Here is an 18400-nt window from a genome sequence, read left to right as displayed (position 1 = left end):
AGGTGGGTGAATGGGTGGCTAGATGGATTGGTGGATGGATGGGTGAGTGGTTCGATGGATGGATGACAGATGAACTAAATAAAATAGAGGGAATAGACTCAGGGGTTAAGTCACTATGCACCAGGAATCTTGAGGATGCAGGAAGATCATGGGAAAGAGGTGGAGTGAGGGATATCTCATTCTCTTTATTAATAAGAGGAATATGTTATAAGCTGAATGAGTCAACAAATAGTTGCTGTGCACCTACTGTGTGCCACACACTGTAAGTGGATGTGGAAGACCATAAGAGAAGGAAGAAAAGAGAAAAAGAACAGAGCAGAGAAAGGGGAGGAGAAAGAGAAAGCAAGGCCTGAGGATGTTGAGACAGGATGGGGGAGCTAGGGGCACCCACCAGCAGCCTGGAAGGGCAGCTGAAGCGGGGAGTGGCTGCAGGAGGGAGGGCAGGGCCTGGGTACGCTCCGCCCTTCCCACCACCACCTGCAGCCCCTCTGCTTTGGAGAACTAGGTATTGGCATCCAACAAGGAATAAGTCATTTCTTGTCTCTCAGAGACAGCCTCCATCACCCAAAAACCCAGGATCTGGGGTAGAGACAGGGGTCCCAGTGGCAAGGGGACCACCAACGCTGTTGGAACTTCCCCCAGCCTGGTCCCAGCCCCCTAAACCTTCGAGCCATGATAATTCTTCCCAAAGGTGGCTCAAATACCTACCCCTGGGGAGGGTCCTGGTGCTCATGCATTTACCCATCATTTACGGGACCTCTCTGGTGTGGGTGCTGTGGCAAGGTGTGGGATACGGAAGGAACTGCAATCTGCCCCTTGGAGCTGACAGTGCCATGGGTGTGGGCAGCTGGGAGGGGGACAATTAAACAAGCAGAGAAGATTACAGTTGGTCTCTGTGCTAGGAAGAAAATGAAACCAGGCATATGATAAAGTCATCGGAGGGCAGCATCTCAGAGGGCGTCAGGGAAAGCTGCGTGGAGGAGGCGGCATCTAAGCGGAGGCCTGAAGGACCTACGTGTGAAGCTTGCAATTCTGCAGGAGTAGCTGGGGCTCACTCACGACTTCCCATTCCCTTGGGTCCTCAGATCTGTCCACGGACTCTGCCCACAGGCCCGGCTTGGCAATAGGGAGGTGGGCAGGGAAAAGCACAGGCACTTGCAGGGCAAACGGGACCAGAGAGTCAGCCTGGCCCAGGCAGTGAACAGCTGTGCACACCCAGCAGAGAGTGCTCCTGGCCACTTGAGAAAATGTAGGAGGCCTTCCTGGAGGAGGTGATGCCTGAGCTGAGTGAAGAGGAAAAGCATGTGGTTTGGGGAGCCTGAAGTGTTAAGTCCCAGGAGGAGATAGGAGAAGCAGGAGAGGGGACTGGAGGAGGATCAGGGCCAAATCACCAAGAGCTGGACGTGCTTTCTTTTCTGTTTGAGACAGAGTCTCGCTCTGTCACCAGGCTAGAGCGCAGTGGTACAGTCTTGGCTCACTGCAACTTCCGCCTCCCGGGTACAAGCAATTCCCCTGCCGCAGCCTCCTGAGTAGCTGGGACTACAGGCACACACCACCACCAAGCCCAGCTATTTTTTGTATTTTAGTAGAGACAGGGTTTCACCCTGTTGGCCAGGTTAGTCTCAATCTCCTGACCTCATGATCCACCCGCCGCGGCCTCCCAAAGTACTAGGATTACTGGCGTGAGCCACTGTGCCCAGCCTGTTTTTCGTTTTTTTAAGCAGGATGTGATCCGCTTATGTTCTAGGAAGACCCCTCTTGGCTGCTGCAGCAAGAATGGACAGTGTTGAGCCAGGGAAGGAGGTGGGATAAGAGCAAGGCATTGGGACCCTCCTACGAGACCAGCTTGGGTGACATGGTGAGACTCCCCTACAAAACATTTAAAAATTGGCTGGATGTGGTGGTGTGCACCTGTAGTCCCAGCTGCTCTAGAGGCTAAGGTGGGAGGATCGCTTCAGCTCAAAAGGTAGAGGCTGCAGTGAGCCATGATACTGCAGCCTTACCTCAAGTACTAATAATAACAACAACAATAATAATAATAAGATCGCAAAGGAAGAAATAGGAAAGATACATTTTTTTAAAAAAAAATTTAAACCCAGAATGATTTTGACCAAATCAATAAAGAGGACTCAGGTCATGTCCTCCAGGGAAGCCTGGTATTTGTTAGGATCAGAAGTCATGGCCAGATCACTGGATCTCAGAACAATAGGATACTAAGTCAGTGTCTGCGGAAGGGTGAATGTACGCCATGGCATCCAGCAGGGGGGAGGGAGGACAGCTCCCTGGAGGAGGTGGCATTTGAGCTGGCCCTAAATCTAATGTTGACAGAAGAATATGGACAGATGCACGAGCCAGGAAAGAAAACAGCAAGAGAAAGGGGAGGAGGCTAGCGTCCCCAGATTCATCTGACTCCCAAGCAGCACCGGGTCAGTGCAGGGCGGGCTGGGAGACTCGGGGTCCTGCCAGGGCAAACATCTGCCCTCTCTAGCCTTACCTGGTCACAGGGAGCAAACACCCAAATCCTGCAGGCCCCAGGAAGGCAGCCTAGCTCTGACTTCCCGCAGAGAGGAAGGGTCTGATTGCAGTCAGGACGAGCCCCGAGATGGTAACAACCCCAGCCTCCTTGGCCCAGTGGAGCCCTCGGCCTCCCAGGCTGGACCCATCTGTTGCTTCAGCCCGGCCTGGCCACTCCCAGGAACACGAGGTCTCCCATGCCCTTGGCGCCTCCTTGGTAAACAGCAGATGGGCAGCAAAGCCCACGGTGGGAAGCAGCTCTAGGAATGGAAGCTTCTGTGGGTCATTTGCTCTTAGAGACACCTCCTTCCTGCCACCTTCCCCACCTCCTTCCTGCCACCTTCCCCAGTGCCACATGTGGCACCTTGCAGGGATAGCCGGGAAGTCTCAGTACCCAGTTGGGCCAGCCCAGCAGCCCTGGCCCAGTGTCTGGCCCCTTTGAGCAACTTTTCCTCTATGAGGTCTTAGTTTTCCCCATTAAACAGTCTGCCCTGGTGATCTTTTAGGACACTGAGTGAAATGGTGGTTGGAAAGTACAGGGACAGCTGGGTACAGCAGCTCACACCTGTCATCCCAGTACTTTGGGAGGCCAAGGTGGGAGGACCGATTCAGCCCAGGAGTTCGAGACCAGCCTGGACAATGTAGCCAGACCCGGTCTCTACAAAAAAGATAAAATAAAATGATCAGTCAGGGACGGTGGTCTGTGTGCCATTCATGTCATTCGGGAAACTGAGGCGGGAGGATGACTGAAGCTCAGGAGTTTGAGGTTGAAGCGAGCTGTGAACATACCATTGCATTCCAGCCTGGTTGACAGAGTGAAACCCTGTTTCAAAAAAAAAAAAAAAAAAAAAAAGCATGCAAGGACCTGACAACTGACAAAATGCACATTACGAAGGGCAGACACAAAGATAAGAGAGGAGGGCCAGCTCATCCTGCAGCAGCATTTGCATCCTCCTCCACAGTCTGGGGCCAGGGGAGGCACAGGCCTGTTGGGGTGAAGCCGCAGAGGGGAGGGGCAGCTGGGCTCAGGGGTAAGACTCCATCAGGGAAAACTGAAAAGAAATGCAACAGGACGGGTCAGGGGCTCACACCGATAATCCCAGCACTTTGGGAGGCTGAGGCGGGCGGATCACCTGACGTCAGGCGTTGAAGGCCAGCCTGGCCAACGTGGTGAAACCCTGTCTCTACTACAAATACAAAAATTAGCCGGGTGTGGTGATGGGCGCCTGTAATCCCAGCGACTCAGGAGCCTGAGGCAAGAGAATCACTTGAACCGGGGAGATGGAGGTCGCGGTGAGCCGAGATCGCGCCACTGCACTCCAGCCTGGGCCACAGAGTGAGACTCCATCTCAAAAAAAAAAAAAAAAGAGTGTTGGTGAGAATCTAGAGAAGTCAGAGTGCTGCTGCACTGCAGATGGGGATATGAAAGAGTGCAGCAGCTGTTCCGGAGGACAGTCCGGCCGTCCCACAAACGGTTATACATACAAGTACCCTTGACCAGGCACGGTGGCTCACGCCTGTAATCCCAGCATTTTGGGAGGCCGAGGTGGGTGAATCACCTGAGGTTGGGAGTTTGAGACCAGCCTGACCATCACGGAGAAACCCATCTCTGCTAAAAATACAAAATTAGCCAGGCATGGTGGCGCATGCCTGTAATCCCAGCTACTCTGGAGGCTGAGGCAGGAGAATCACTTGAACCTGGGAGGCGGAGGTCGCAGTAGGCCGTGATCATGCCACTGCACTTCAGCCTCAGCAACAAGGGTAAAAACTGTCCCAAAAAAAAAAAAAAAAAAGAAGTACCCTATGACCTAGCAAATCCACTCCTACTTATAGACCCAAGACATAAGTCCACACAATCACTTGCACCTAAACACTGACAGCAGCATTCATAAACATTCATAAAAGCCAAAATGTGGAAACACCCACGTGTCCATCAGTGGACAAATGGATGAACAAAATGTGGCATATTCGAACCACAGAGTATTACTCAGTCATGAAAAGGAATGCAGTACTGGGGCATGCTGCAACGTGGAGGAATCCTGAAAACATCACACGGAGTGAAAGAAGCCGGTCACAGAAACTCACGTAGGACAGGATTCCATTCATGTCCAAGTCCAGACTAGAAAAATCTAAAGAGACAGAAAGTAGATTGGTGGTTGCCTAGGGCAGAGGAGGTGGGTATAGGTGATACCTAAGGGTTTCCTTTTGAGGTGGTGAAAATGTTCTGAAATTGATTGTAGTAATGATTGCACATATCTGTAAATATACTGAAAACTGTTCATCTATATACTAATTGATGTTACACACACACACACACACACCCCAATATATCAACAGTAAAAACATTTTAAATGGGTACACTATATGGTATGTAAATGATATCTCAATAAAGCTCTTTAAAAAATAAATAAATAAATAAATAACCTGCAAACCATTGGATGAATCAGAACGGGCAATGTCGTGCAAGACAGCTGGCCTGAACTTGTCAAAAAGCCTCATGGGGGCCCAGCATGGTGGCTCACGTCTGTAATCCCAGCACTTTGGAAGGATGAAGTGGGCAGATCACTTGAGGTCAGGAGTTTGAGACCAGCGGGAGAAACACAGTGAAACCCGGTCTCTGATAAATATACAAAAATTAGCCAGATGTGGTGGCAGGTGCCTATAATCCCAGCTACTCAGGAGGCTGAGCCATGCTTGAACACAGGAGGCAGAGGCTGCATTGAGCTGAGATCTCACCACTATGCTCCAGCCAGGGTGACAGAGCAAGACTCCATTTCAGGAAAAAAAAAAAAGGCCGGGCGCGGTGGCTCAAGCCTGTAATCCCAGCACTTTGGGAGGCCGAGGCGAGTGGATCACGAGGTCAAGAGATCAAGACCGTCCTGGTCAACATGGTGAAACCCCGTCTCTACCAGAACTACAAAAAACTAGCTGGGCATGGTGGCACGTGCTTGTAATCCCAGCTACTCAGGAGGCTGAGGCAGGAGAATTGCCTGAACCCAGGAGGCGGAGGTTGCGGTGAGCCGAGATCGCGCCATTGCACTCCAGCCTGGGTAACAAGAGCGAAACTCGTCTCAAAAAAAAAAAAAAAAAAAAAAAAAAAAAAGCCCTCATGGGCCTCATGGGAAGGAAAGAAGAGGTGTTAATGTCGGTTCCATATGAAAATAAACTAAAGAACAAACACAGCAACCAAGAGCAATAGAAGGACTTTGATTGGATCTTGGTCAAAAAAATATCTGAGGACAACTGGGGAAATTTGGCATGGATTAGATATCAAATGATACTAAGGAATAATTAACCTTCTGGCCGGGCACGGTGGCTCACATCTATAATCCCAGCACTTTGGGAGGCCAAGGCAGGAGGATCACCTGAGGTCCGGAGTTTGAGACCAGCCTGATCAACTTGGAGAAACTCTGTTTCTACTGAAAAAAAAATATATATATATATATACATATATCGAGGTATAGTGGCACATGCCTGTAATCACAGCTACTCGGGAGGCTGAGGCACAGGAATCACTTGAACCCAGGAGGTCGAGGTTGCAGTGAGCCAAGATCGTGCCATTGCACTCCAGTCTGGGCAACAAGAGCAAAACTCCATCTCAAAAAAAAAAAAAAAAAAAAAAAAGTAACATTCTTAGGTGCAGAAATGCTATTGTGTTTATGGAGGAGGACGTCCTTATTCTTAGGGGATAACTATAGAGGTATTTATTTAGAGGTGAAGCATTATGATGTCTGCAATTGCACAGCAAAAAGCGTGTGTGTGTGTGTGTGTGTGTGTGTGTGTGTGTGTGTGTGTAGAATGAATGAAAAAAAGCAAGTATAGCAAAATATCAACAACTAGTGATTCTGGGTAGATATTAACAGGTATTCATTACACTAATTTTTTATTTTCTTGAAACAGAGTCTCACTCTGTTGCCAGGCTGGAGAGCAGATCTCGGCTCACAGCAACCTCTGCTTCCTGGGCTCAAGTGATTCTCCTGTCTCAGCCTCCCAAGTAGGTGGGATTACAGGCACATGCCACCACACCTGGCTAATTTTTGTATTTTTAGTAGAGATGAGGTTTCTCCGTGTTGGCCAGGCTGATCTCGAACTACTGAACTCAAGCAATCCACCAGCCTCAGCCTCCCAAAGTGCTGGAATTGCAGGCATGAGTCACAATGCCTGGCATTATACAGTTCTTTGTTTTGATGCATGCAATATATAAAGTCAGAGAATAGCCGGGCATAGTGGCTCACGCCTGTAATCCCAGCACTTTGGGAGGCTGAGGCGGGTGGATCACGAGGTCAAGAGATCGAGACCATCCTGGTCAACATGCTGAAACCCCGTCTCTACTAAAAATACAAAAAATTAGCTGGGCATGGTGGCGCGTGCCTGTAGTCCCAGCTACTCAGGAGGCTGAGGCAGGAGAATTGCCTGAACCCGGGAGGCGGAGGTTGCGGTGAGCCGAGATCGCGCCATTGCACTCCAGCCTGGGTAACAAGAGCGAAACTCCATCTCAAAGAAAAAAAAAAAGTCAGAGAAGAGATGTTATTTTTGCCTTTGTCTTATGTCCCAGGACCTTGAATGTCGCAGATTTGCCAAGTTGATTTTACTCCAGACAGCACTGAATCTAGCCGCTTTGCACCATGCCCCACCACGCCCCGGCCCTGGCACCATCCTCTCCCTGGATGATTGTGGGCGCCTCCAGCACTGGGTTCCTCCCAAAATATGTTCTCTAATTGATAGCTCAAGGAGTCTTTCCAAGATGCCCATAGAATTTTCTCCCTGTAGCCTTGAGAATGAAGGAAGAGGCCAGGTGCAGTGGCTCACGCCTGTAATCTCAGCACTTTGTGAGGCTGCAGTGAGAGGATCACTCGAGTCCAGGAGTTGGAGACCAGCCTGGACAACACAGCCAGACCCCATTCCTACAAAAAAATTTAAAAATTAGCCAGGCATGGTGGGGTGCACCTGTGGTCCCAGCTACTCAGGAGGCCGAGGTGGGAGGATCACTTGAGCCCAGGAAGTCGAGGTTGCAATGAGCTGTGATTTCACCACTGCACTCCAACCTAGGTGACAAAGTAAGATCATGTTCCTTTAAAAATAAGACAGAGAGAGAGAGAGAGAGAAAGGGAGAGAGAAAAAGGAAGTCCTCACAGTGGCCCCTCGGCCACCTCCTGGCTCCTTCAGTGAGTTTTTGTCATCAACCCTGGGGCCTTGTTCATATTCTTCTTCTTATTTATTTATTTATTTATTTATTCTTATGAAGTCTCACTCTGTCACCTAGTGCAGTGGCGTGATCTTGTCTCACTGCAGCCTCCGCCTCCCAGGTTCAAGATTCTCCTGCCTTAGCCTCCCCAGCAGCTGGGATTACAGGCAGGTGCCACCAAGCCCAGCTAAGTTTTGTATTTTTAGTAGAGACGAGGTTTCACCATGTTGGCCAGGATTGATCTCGTGATCCACCCGCCTTGGCCTCCCAAAGTTCTGGGACTACAGGCATGAGCCACAGCGCCCGGCCTGTTCCTCCCTTTAAACCCCTCCCTTCCCCGTCAACTCCTTAGGTCTCAGCTCAAGCCTCACTGCTCAGAGGAACCTCCTTGAACCCCTGCTTCTCCCTCCGAGTCCATCAGGTTCTAAAGACCTCTGTTCCTTCCTCCAATTGCATTCTGGCTGGTGGCCTTGAGGACTGCTGGGGCCTCTCTGGGGCTGCGTCTGGAGCTGAAGCGAGATGGCCTGACATCAGTTTCCATTGTTGAGGACAGAGTGTGAATCACATCTCGCTCTCGAGAATGGCAGGTCTAAGGCTCAGTGCACAGTGAGAGCTTGGGAAACATTTGCTGTTATGGGACTCACTGCTGGCCTTTGGCTTGGTCATTTGACCGGTGTCTCTCTGCCCCACCGGCCTGTGGACTCCACGTGGGCAGGACAGCGGGGTTTCCTGCTCATCCCGGCCCTGAGCACGCTGGAGAGACAGGCGGTGCGCATTTTTAAGGAACATGGAAGAGACTGAATTAGATGAACGCAGGCCTGTCTCTGCGTGTTCAGGGGGCCGGCGTGATGGTGGAGGAGTGGTCGTCTTTATCCTGTTAGCTGTTGCCCTGTAAACAGGGCTCCCGTAAAGTCTCAGCCCCACTTGCCCACGGCCTGCAACCTTCGGCTGTTCTTGCTTAAAGAACAGGAAGATGTGACTTCAATGTGACCCGGACTGCAGATGTACACACTGGTCAAGCCGAGTTGGTGAAAGATCGTTACAGATGTGTCCCCCAGACCCCACCTGCAGAAAGCCCCCTGCCACAGCCCCCAGCTGTAGCCCTTCTGGCCTGCCTGGACTGCAGAGAACTCCCTCGCCACAGGTGGCCCCATGCTGTGGCTGATGGAGGTGGAGGTCTAAAGGCCATACCATTGGCCCAACATGGGACAGAGGTGGCGGTCACCCCAGCCCCAGAACCCACTCCTGCTTCTCACCCCTGCTGATCTCAGGTGTCAACCCCTAGGGCACTCCTACCACGAATCCTGCACACTGAATTCTGCTTCCCGGAGACCCCAATCTGCAGTATGAGGTGTGCCTCCATTCCAGGAGGAGGTAAAGACGCTTCCCTCCTAAATCAGAATGTTCCACAGCTTCTAGGTAGGCATGAGCACATGTCCTTGATGGTGAGGACAAGGTCCAGCCTTCCTGTGCCACTTACAATGCAAAATGGCCAGCTGAACTCTCAGACGGACAGCTAGCACCCAAGTTTTCTTCTTGTCTATGAAAAAGGGTCCCCCCCCCAGGGTGCCCCTTGTCACTGGTGGCCCTAGGTGGTAACACCCCTCCCCCTGGACTTCCACCTGGTAGAATAGTGCCAACATGTCACTATACTCATGCCTGCAGAGGTGAGGGAACAGGGAAGAAAATTCTAGGTCTTCTGTGAGGAGTGGCGCAGACAGGGCACTCCATCTGCAGAGGTGGAGTCCTAAGGAGCAGGACACCGTGTTTTCACGTCACACTTTGCCCAGCTGTCCCCACCCAAGTCCTTGTCAGCCTCTACTGGTCCCAAGACCATGGGCCTACATGCTCATTAGGCAATAGGCAGCCTGTCTTCTCTGTTTGCAAACATATTTGACCCCGTGTCCATCCCACCTCACCCCAACATTGGCCAAGCCACCATCTTGCCTGGTTTAGACCGCTGGTCTCCATGCTTCTGATTTCCGTTTCCTGCGGTCCCTCGAAGCCGCAGAGTGATCTTTCAACAAGTCAATCAGATGAGTCACGCCCCTACTTAAAACCCTCCGAGGGCTTCTAGAGGCGTTAGACTAACATCCAAACTCCTGCGATAGCCCACAATGCCCCTGCCTGCCCAGCTCTTCCCTCTCACCCACTCTCACTCCCTCAGCTGGCTGGGCGCTGTGGCTCACACCTGTAATTCCAACACCTTGGGAGGCCGAGGCGGGTGGATCATGAGGTCAGGAGTTCAAGACCAGCCTGGCCAACATGGTGAAACCCTGTCTCTACTAAAAATACCAAAATATATATATATATATATATATATATATATATATATATATAGCTGGGGGTGGTGGAGCCTGCCTGTAATTCCAGCTCCTTGGGAGGCTAAGGCAGGAGAATTGCTTGAACTGGGAACCAGGAGGTGGAGGTTGCAGTGAGCTGAGATGATGCCACTGCACTCCAGCCTGGGCTACAGAGGGAGGCTCTGTCTCAGAAAAATACTAGTAATATAAATAAAAATAAGTGGGAGCTAAGCTATAAAGATGCAAAGGCGTGGGAATTTGGTGACCCAGGGGAAAAGGATCGGAGGGGGTGAGGGATAAAAGACTATAAATCGGTTCAGTGTATACTGCTCTGGTAGTGGAATATTCAAATCTCACAAATCACCACTAAAAACCTTACGTAACCGAATACCACCTGTTCCCCAAAATCTTATGAAAATAAAAAGAAATCAAATGTCTCCTCTCGAGAGAGGCCTTCCTCCAGCGTGGTGGCTCATGCCTGTAATCCTAGCACTTTGGGAGGCTGAGGCGGGCGGACTGCCTGAGCTGACGGGACCAGCCTGGCCAACAAGGTGAAACCCCATCTCTACTAAAATACAAAAACAGATCAGCTGGGCGTAGCGGCAGGTGACTGTAATCCCAGCTACTCAGGAGGGTGAGGCAAAAGAATTGCTTGAACCCAGGAGACAGAAGTTGCAGTGAGCCGAGATTGTGCCACTGCACTCCAGCCTGGGTGACAAAGTGAAACTCTGTCTTGGAAAAAAAAAAAAGAGAGAGAGAGAGAGAGAGAGAGAGAGACCTTCCTGAACCACCTTATCTGAAGTGAGTCACCAAAGATCCACTTACTGGTTATCATATCACTCACTTACTCTCTCAGAAGTTCTCATAACTGGCCGGGTGAGGTGGCTCATGCCTGTGATCCCAGCACTTTGGGAGGCTGAGGCGGGAGGACTGCTTGAGCACAGGAGTTTGAGACCAGCCTGGGCAACATAGTGAAACCTCCTCTCTACAAAACATTTAAAAGATTTTTTAGGCCAGGCATGGTGGCTGACGCCTGTAATTCAAGCACTTTGGAGGTCACCTGAGGTCAGGAGTTCAAGACTAGCCTGACCAACATGGTGAAATCCCGTCTTTAAAATATATATATATATATATATATATATATATATATATATATTTTAAAAGAGTTCTTATAACTGGGCTGTGCACAGTGGCTTACACTTGTAATTCCAGCACTTTGGGAGGCTGAGGCAGGTGGATCACAAGGTCAGGAGTTCGAGACCAGCCTGGCTAACATAGTGAAACCCCATCTCTACTAAAAATACAAAAAAATTAGCCGGGCCTGGTGGTGGGCACCTGTAATCCCAGGTATTCAGGAGGCTGAGGCGGGAAAATCTCCTGAACCCAGGAGGCAGAGGTTGCAGTGAGCTGAGATCGCGCCACTGTACTCCAGCCTGGGTGACAGTGCCAGACTTCGCCTAAAGAAAAAAACAAGGGTTCTTATAACTAAGGGAAGCATTTTACCCTTTGAATATATTGTTTTCCTTCCTTATAATCTGACCCTTCTCCCACCTGACGACAGGTCTCTTCTGTCTTGGTTCCCTCTGTCACCGCTGGGGAACAGCCCTCAGCATGGGACGGGAGTTCAGTGAATGTCTGCTAGATAAATGAATGGAGGTGAAAGCTGTCCAGCCTTGGCTAGGACAGGCAGGGCGGGAGGAGCCTGTGGTCCGGGCTTGCAAGGGAGCTCTGCAGACGAAGGCGGACGAGGGGCTTCTGTTGTCTTCTGTTTCGCATTCATACCATATGGCTTGTTGCACACTGGGCTGAATTGCAGATGCTCTAACTTGGAGCTTTCTTGCTTTTGTGTGTTAATGACATAAAGATAGAACATAGCTCACCACACATTTTGTGTTTGCTAACTATCTATATGTATATAAAACAGACTCCAGTGTTACTAGCCAACCTATTTGTGAAGTGGAAGGAAAACAGAGCAATTAGAGAGGGGAGAGGGAGGGAGAGAGAGAGAGAGAGAATGCAAGGCGAATGCTAGCTTAGAATGGGGGGGCATCTCTGCCCAGGAGGTCATGGGGCAGGGTAGGTGGTGGGAGAGATGGGCCTCTGTGCTTCCCCGACCTCAGGCTCTACCCAAACGCCCAACAGCACCCAGTTCCTCCGGGTCTTCCCCAGGAAAGGCTCTCCCCTGACACCCCACCTCGGACCCTGCCTGCTCCCCGTTTCCGGCCCTCCTGCACACATCTTTCACTCAAACTCGGGAAATGTGGAGCACCTCCCATGGGCCTCTGTGCGGCTTCCTTCTGCCAGGAAAAGGGCCCCTGACAAGTAAACAAACGTCCAATTACAAAATGTCTCAGGTGCTGTGGAGAATAAAAATATGGAGCTTAATTAAAAGGAGGAAGCATTTATTCCAGCATGTGAGCTGTATTTCAAGGCAACCAAATAGCCCTGATTGATATGGAAAATTTCTTTCCGGAGGACTCCAGGGAATCAACAGGGGTATACCAAGGAGGGAGGGGTAAGTAGGGACACTTTGCCCCCATATTTCATTGCTGACATAGTTTAGAGTCTCAAGGGCATGGTAATGATAAAAAGCAAAGGACTTGGCTGGGTGCAGTGGCTCACGCCTGCAATCCCAGCACTTTGGGAGGCCAAGGTGGGAGGACTGCTTGAGCCCAAGAGTTCAAGACCAGCCTGGGGTGGCTAGGCACGGTGGCTCATGCCTGTAATCCCGGCACTTCGGTAGGCTGAGATGGGTGGATCACTTGAGGTCAGGAGTTCAAGGCAAGCCTGGCCAACATGGTGAAATCCTATCTCTACTAAAATATAAAAAATTACCCAGGGGTAGTGGCGCACGCCTGTAATCCCAGGTAGTCAGAAGGCTGAGGCGGAAGAATCACTTGAACCTTGGAGGCGGAGGTTGCAGTGAGCTGGGATCATGCCATTGCACTCCAGCCTGGGCGACAGAGTGAGACTTTGTCAAAAAAAAAAGACCTGCCTCCTGAGAATTACATGATGAGATCTTGTTTCTTTTCTATTTTTTTTTTTTTTTAAAGAAAAAGAATAAGTAACTTTTAGTCCACTTTAGGATTTTTTTTTTTTTTAAGACAAAATCTCGCTGTGTCACTCAGGCTAGAGTGCAGTGGCTTCATCTCAGCTCACTGTAACCTCCACCTCCCAGGTTCAAGTGATTCTCCTGCCTCAGCCTCCCAAGTAACTGGGATTACAGGCCCCCGCTACCATGCTATGCTAATTTTTGTATTTTTAGTAGAGACGGGGTTTCACCATGCTGGCCAGGCTGGTCTTGAATCCCTGTCTGACCTTGTGATCCACTCGCCTTGGCCTCGCCAAGTGTTGGGATTACAAGTATGAGCCACCACGCCCGGCCATGATTGTTTTTAAGCTCTTTACAGACTATGAATTCCTATCCTCATTGCTGCATCGGGGTAGGCTGCTTCCAAACCCCATTCCTCCCCAGGTATGCCTCTAGTTTGGAAGGAATGAAGGACATAGAAAAGGTACCCATTTTGCAAACCCCAATCAAAGGACCGATTTGGAAAACATTATTAATGCATGACGCTATTGGGTCAGGGCCTGATAGGGAACTTGACCATGGAACGATAAGCCTGTTGCCCGCCACCTGAGCCCACCGGCCAATCTCAGCATTATGCGAGTCGGACAGCCAGACACCATGGGTCCTGGAGGCAAGGACAGGTGAACACACAGCATCACCTCTAGACGTGAGTCTAACTGGGCTTCTAGAGCTTTCTTCCATCTCCAAGGAATACAGGGAAGAGAGGAACGAGTTAACTCCATAAAAAAGCCAGCAGACAAATCCAGGATATGCAATCATTCCACAGGAGACTGACCCAGGAGGTTTCTGCAACAAACATGTTAAAAAGGGGGCTGCGTTAGGGTAAAAAAGAGGAAAAGATACAATAAGCAGATGTGATGTGTGGATCCAGTTGGGCTTGTGATTCAGGCCAACAATTAAAAGATATATTTGGGACAACTGGGAAAATGGTTTCATATTCCAGCTAACTTTTAGTAGAGAAGGGGTTTCACCATGTTAGCCATGCTGATCTCGAACCCCTGACCTCAAGTGATCTGCCTGCCTCAGTCTCCCAAAATGCTGGGATTACAGGTGCAAGCCTGTGTGAACAGATGTGACTATGAAATGATACCAAGAATTAGTGTTCACTGGCCGGATGCAGCGGCTCACGCCTGTAATCTCAGCACTTTGGGAGGCCAAGGCGTGTAGATCACCTGAGGTCAGGAGTTCAAGACCAGCCTGGCCAATATGGTGAAACCCCACCTCTACTAAAAATAAAAATAAATAAATAATAAAAATTTTTAAAAAACTAGCTGGGTGGTGGTGGGTGCCTGTAATCCCAGCATTTTGGCAGGTGGATTACCTGAGGTCAGGAGTTCAAGACCAGCCTGGCCAACATGGTAGAAGCCTGCCTCTACTAAAACTACAGAAAAAAAAAAAAAAGAACTAGCTGGGCATGGTGGTGGGTGCCTGTAATCCCAGCTACTCAGGAGGCTGAGGCAGGAGAATTGCTTGAACTTGAGAGGCGGAAGTTGCAGTGAGCCAAGATCGCGCCATTGCACTCCAGCCTGGGTGACAAGAGTAAAACTCCATCTCAAAAAAAAAAAAAAAAAGAAAAAAGAATTAGTGTTCATTTTGTTAGGTGTGTTACTGATATGGTTATATAAGAAAACACTCATCCTTTTTCAGAATGCATACTCAAATGAGTAACAGTGAAATGACATCATGTTTGGAATCCGTCTCACAATACTTCAGCCAAAAGAGAAAGCCCTGGCTCAAGGAAGCAGATCTGAGTGAATTTTAATTATTCAATCTGTAGGATGAATCGATGAGGGCTCATTATACTATCATCTCTCTACTTGCGTGTATGTTTGAAAATTTTTATAATGAAAACAACAGAAGCAAAAGAAGATGCTGAGAGGAAATTGGTGAGAGGTGAAACATAAAATAACGGCACTGAGCTGGAGACCACCAAATTTAGAGATTGTGGCCAGGAAAGGCCACGGAGGGGACGATGACGCAAAGGATGCAAAGGAGGCTTCACTGGGAAAGCTGGGGAAGGGCTGGCGGGGAGTGGGAGGCGGAGGGACGGGTGCAAACGCACCAAAGAAGCAAAAGCCGTGGAGTGTCGGAGAAAAGGGAGTGAGCCATAAGGCAGGAACCGAGGGGCCTCGGGGAAGGGGGCCCAGGAGGAGACGGCCCTAGCATAAGCCCAGCCAGACAGGGCCTCGTGCTCCCTACAGTTGTGATGTAATTCCGCGATCAGTGGGAAGCTGTCGGAGGGCTTTAAGAAGGGGCAGATTTGATGGGATGTACTTCTTTTTTTTTTTTTTTTTGGAGATAGAATTTTACTGTTGTTGCCCAGGCTGGAGTGCAATGGTGCAATCTCAACTCACTGCACCCTCCGACTCCTAGGTTCAAGGGATTCTCCTGCCTTAGCCTCCCGAGTAGCTGGGATTACCCGCATGCCCCACCACACCCGGCTATTTTTGTATTTTTAGTAGAGACAGGGTTCCACAGTGCTGGCCGGGCTGGTCTTGAACACTCCTGATCTCAGGTCATCCTCTAGCTTTGGCTTCCCCAAAGTGCTGGGATTAAAGGCGTGAGCTACTGGGCCTGACCGACCTCTAAGGGATGATTCTAGCTATTCTGTGACAAAGGCATTTTGGTGGGGAAGAGGCGCAGAAGACAGAGAGCCAGTTCAGGTGATAGTGCAGCTGTCCAGCCCGAAGACCGTGGCTTGGTCTAGGATGGTGGCAGAGGAGAGAAGTAAACAGACTGGGAATATTTGGGGGGCAGAGAGTTACTGGGGCTGGCAGTTGCGTGCCACGTAGAGTGGGCAGGAAAGGGTAATTCAAGGCGAAGTGCCAGGTGAGGGGGTTCAGCAGCAGAGTAAATGGTGGTACCATTTTTCTGGGATGTGGGAGACGCAGGTGGGGACAGGGTGGGGAAATTCAGAGCTCACCTTTGGACTTCCTACATTAATTAGTGATGCTTGGGAGACAGGCAAGTGAGTGGAGCTGCCAGGTGGGCGGGGGAGAGGTGTGGGTGAGAAATGGCAGGGCCTCCTGGGGAGGGAGCCTATGGAGCTTACAGCTCCCGGGGGCAGTCTGAAGATTCCCATCATTTGCACAGAGGAGGAGGAGGCAAGCCATGGAAGAGGAATAGCCAGGGAAGAGGGAAGGAAACCAGGAGAGTGCGTGTCTCCTAAACCCAGAGGAGGGGCGTTCCCAATAAAAAGGGACTGGCCGGGCGTCGTAGCTCCTGCCCATAACTCTAACACCTTGGGAGGCTGAGGTGGGAGAATCACTTGAGCCCACAAGTTCAAGGCTGCAGTGAGCCATGATCACATCACTGCACCCCAGCCTGGGTGACAGAGTGAGACCCTATCTCAAAAAAAGAAAAAGAAGGGAGTAATTTGCCAGACCCAACACTCCTGAGAAGGCTGTGAAATCAAGCCTTCTGTGTGCCCTTCAAAGTTGGAGAAATGGGGGACACCGTTGAATACCTTTGTCCATTTGGGCTGCTATTAAAAGACCCCAGAGACTGGGTGGCTTATAGACAGCAGAAATTTATTTCTCACTGTTCTGGAGGCTGAGAAGTTCAAGGTCAAGGCGCCAGCAGATTCAATGTCTGGTGAAGGCCCACTTCCTGGTTCATAGAAAGTAGTCTTGTCGCCAGGTGCGGTGGCTCACGCCTGTAATCCCAGCACTTTGGGAGGCCAAGGCACGTGGATCACAAGGTCCAGAGATCGAGACCATCCTGGCCAACATGGTGAAACCCATTTTCTACTAAAAATACAAAAATTAGCGGGCATGGTGGTGCGCACCTGTAGTCCCAGGTACTTGGGGAGGCTGAGGTAGGAGAATTGCTTGAACCCTGGAGGTGGAGGTTGCAGTGAGCCAAGATTGTGCCACCGCACTCCAGCCTGGTGACAGAGCGAGACTCCATCTCAAAAGAAAAAAAAGAAAGTGGTCTCGTCACTGTATCCTCACACGGTGGAAGAAACGAGGGAGCTCTTTTGGACTCGAGCTTTTTTCTTTTTTTTGAGACGGTGTCTTACTCTGTCTCCCAGGCTGGAGTGCAATGGCCCAATCTCAGCTCTCCACAGTCTCCACTTCCCAGGTTCAAGCAATCCTGCTGCCTCAGCCTCCTGAGTAGCTGGGATTACAGGCGTGTGCCACCACATCCAGCTGATTTTTTTCATATTTTTGGTAGAGACAGGGTTTCACCATGTTGCCCAGGCTGGTCTCAGACTCCTGACCTCAAGTGATCTGCCTGCCTCCGCCTCCCCAAGTGCTGGGATTACAGGCGTGACCCACCGCGCCTGGCCTTGGCCCTCTTTTATAAAGGCACTAAATTTCCTCCCACAGACCTTACCTCCTAACAGCATTTCTTTGGGGGTCAAGATTTCAAACGTACAGATACGTGGTGGATGCCACAAACATTGAGACCACAGCGTTGACCTTGACAGAGACAGTTTCGGTGACTTGGCTCTCTGCTCCTCTCCTCTCCCTGAGCTGCTCAGGGGCCCCTGCTGCTGGGCGGGTTTCTCCCTGCGTTTCTCTTGCTGTTCTGTGATGGGCAGGGGGCTCCTTTTCTCCTCCACTGGGATAAGCATCTTGAGGGCAGGATGCCCAGTTCAGACTTCAAGCCCTAGAACAGAGCTCATCCCCGCAGCCTTTCCCATGCACTTAAAGAGCACCAGCTGTGTGCACAGCACCTTGTGGGTCCAGTATGATGGCTCCATAACTCATGTCCCTGTTATCCACCAGCATGAAGACAGGGAACTTCATCAGCTGTCCCCAAACACAGGAAATTAGCTCCTCGATCACCCCCCACCCCACCAAAAATTAATCAGGGTTGACTTAGGAAGGGACTCCTTGTGGGAGCCAAGGAATAGACCCTGAAAATACAGAAAATAGAGCCATCTTCTCCCGAAAGGCCAGGCACACAGAACCCACCATGGGCCTCACATCAGCCTCAAATTCACCCTCTTCATTATCCTCTTGGCCAGAGGAGAAGTGACTTCCCAGGGTCATATGGGGAACCCTGCAGTTGGGTTCCATGTACCCCAGAGCACCTCTCTTCAGCAGAGGGGATGGCTCGGTGGGGACCTGCCAGCTGCTGCAGCCACTCCACAGCCTCCCCCTGCAGGATGCTCTCCTGCATGAGCCACATATCAGGGGCTGCACATTCTTTGGCCTTCCACCACTCCTGCCCATAATTGATTTTTCCCTTATGCTGACACAGTATTTTTACATTTTAATTTTTTTTTAGAGAGAGGGTCTTGCCTTGTGGCCCAAGCTGGAGTGCAGTGGTGCAGTTACAGCTCACCACAGCCTCGAA

Source organism: Saimiri boliviensis, chromosome 14, assembly GCF_048565385.1.
Source record: "Saimiri boliviensis isolate mSaiBol1 chromosome 14, mSaiBol1.pri, whole genome shotgun sequence".
NCBI classification, from domain to species: Eukaryota; Metazoa; Chordata; class Mammalia; order Primates; family Cebidae; genus Saimiri; species Saimiri boliviensis.
This window is presented reverse-complemented; position numbering follows the sequence as displayed.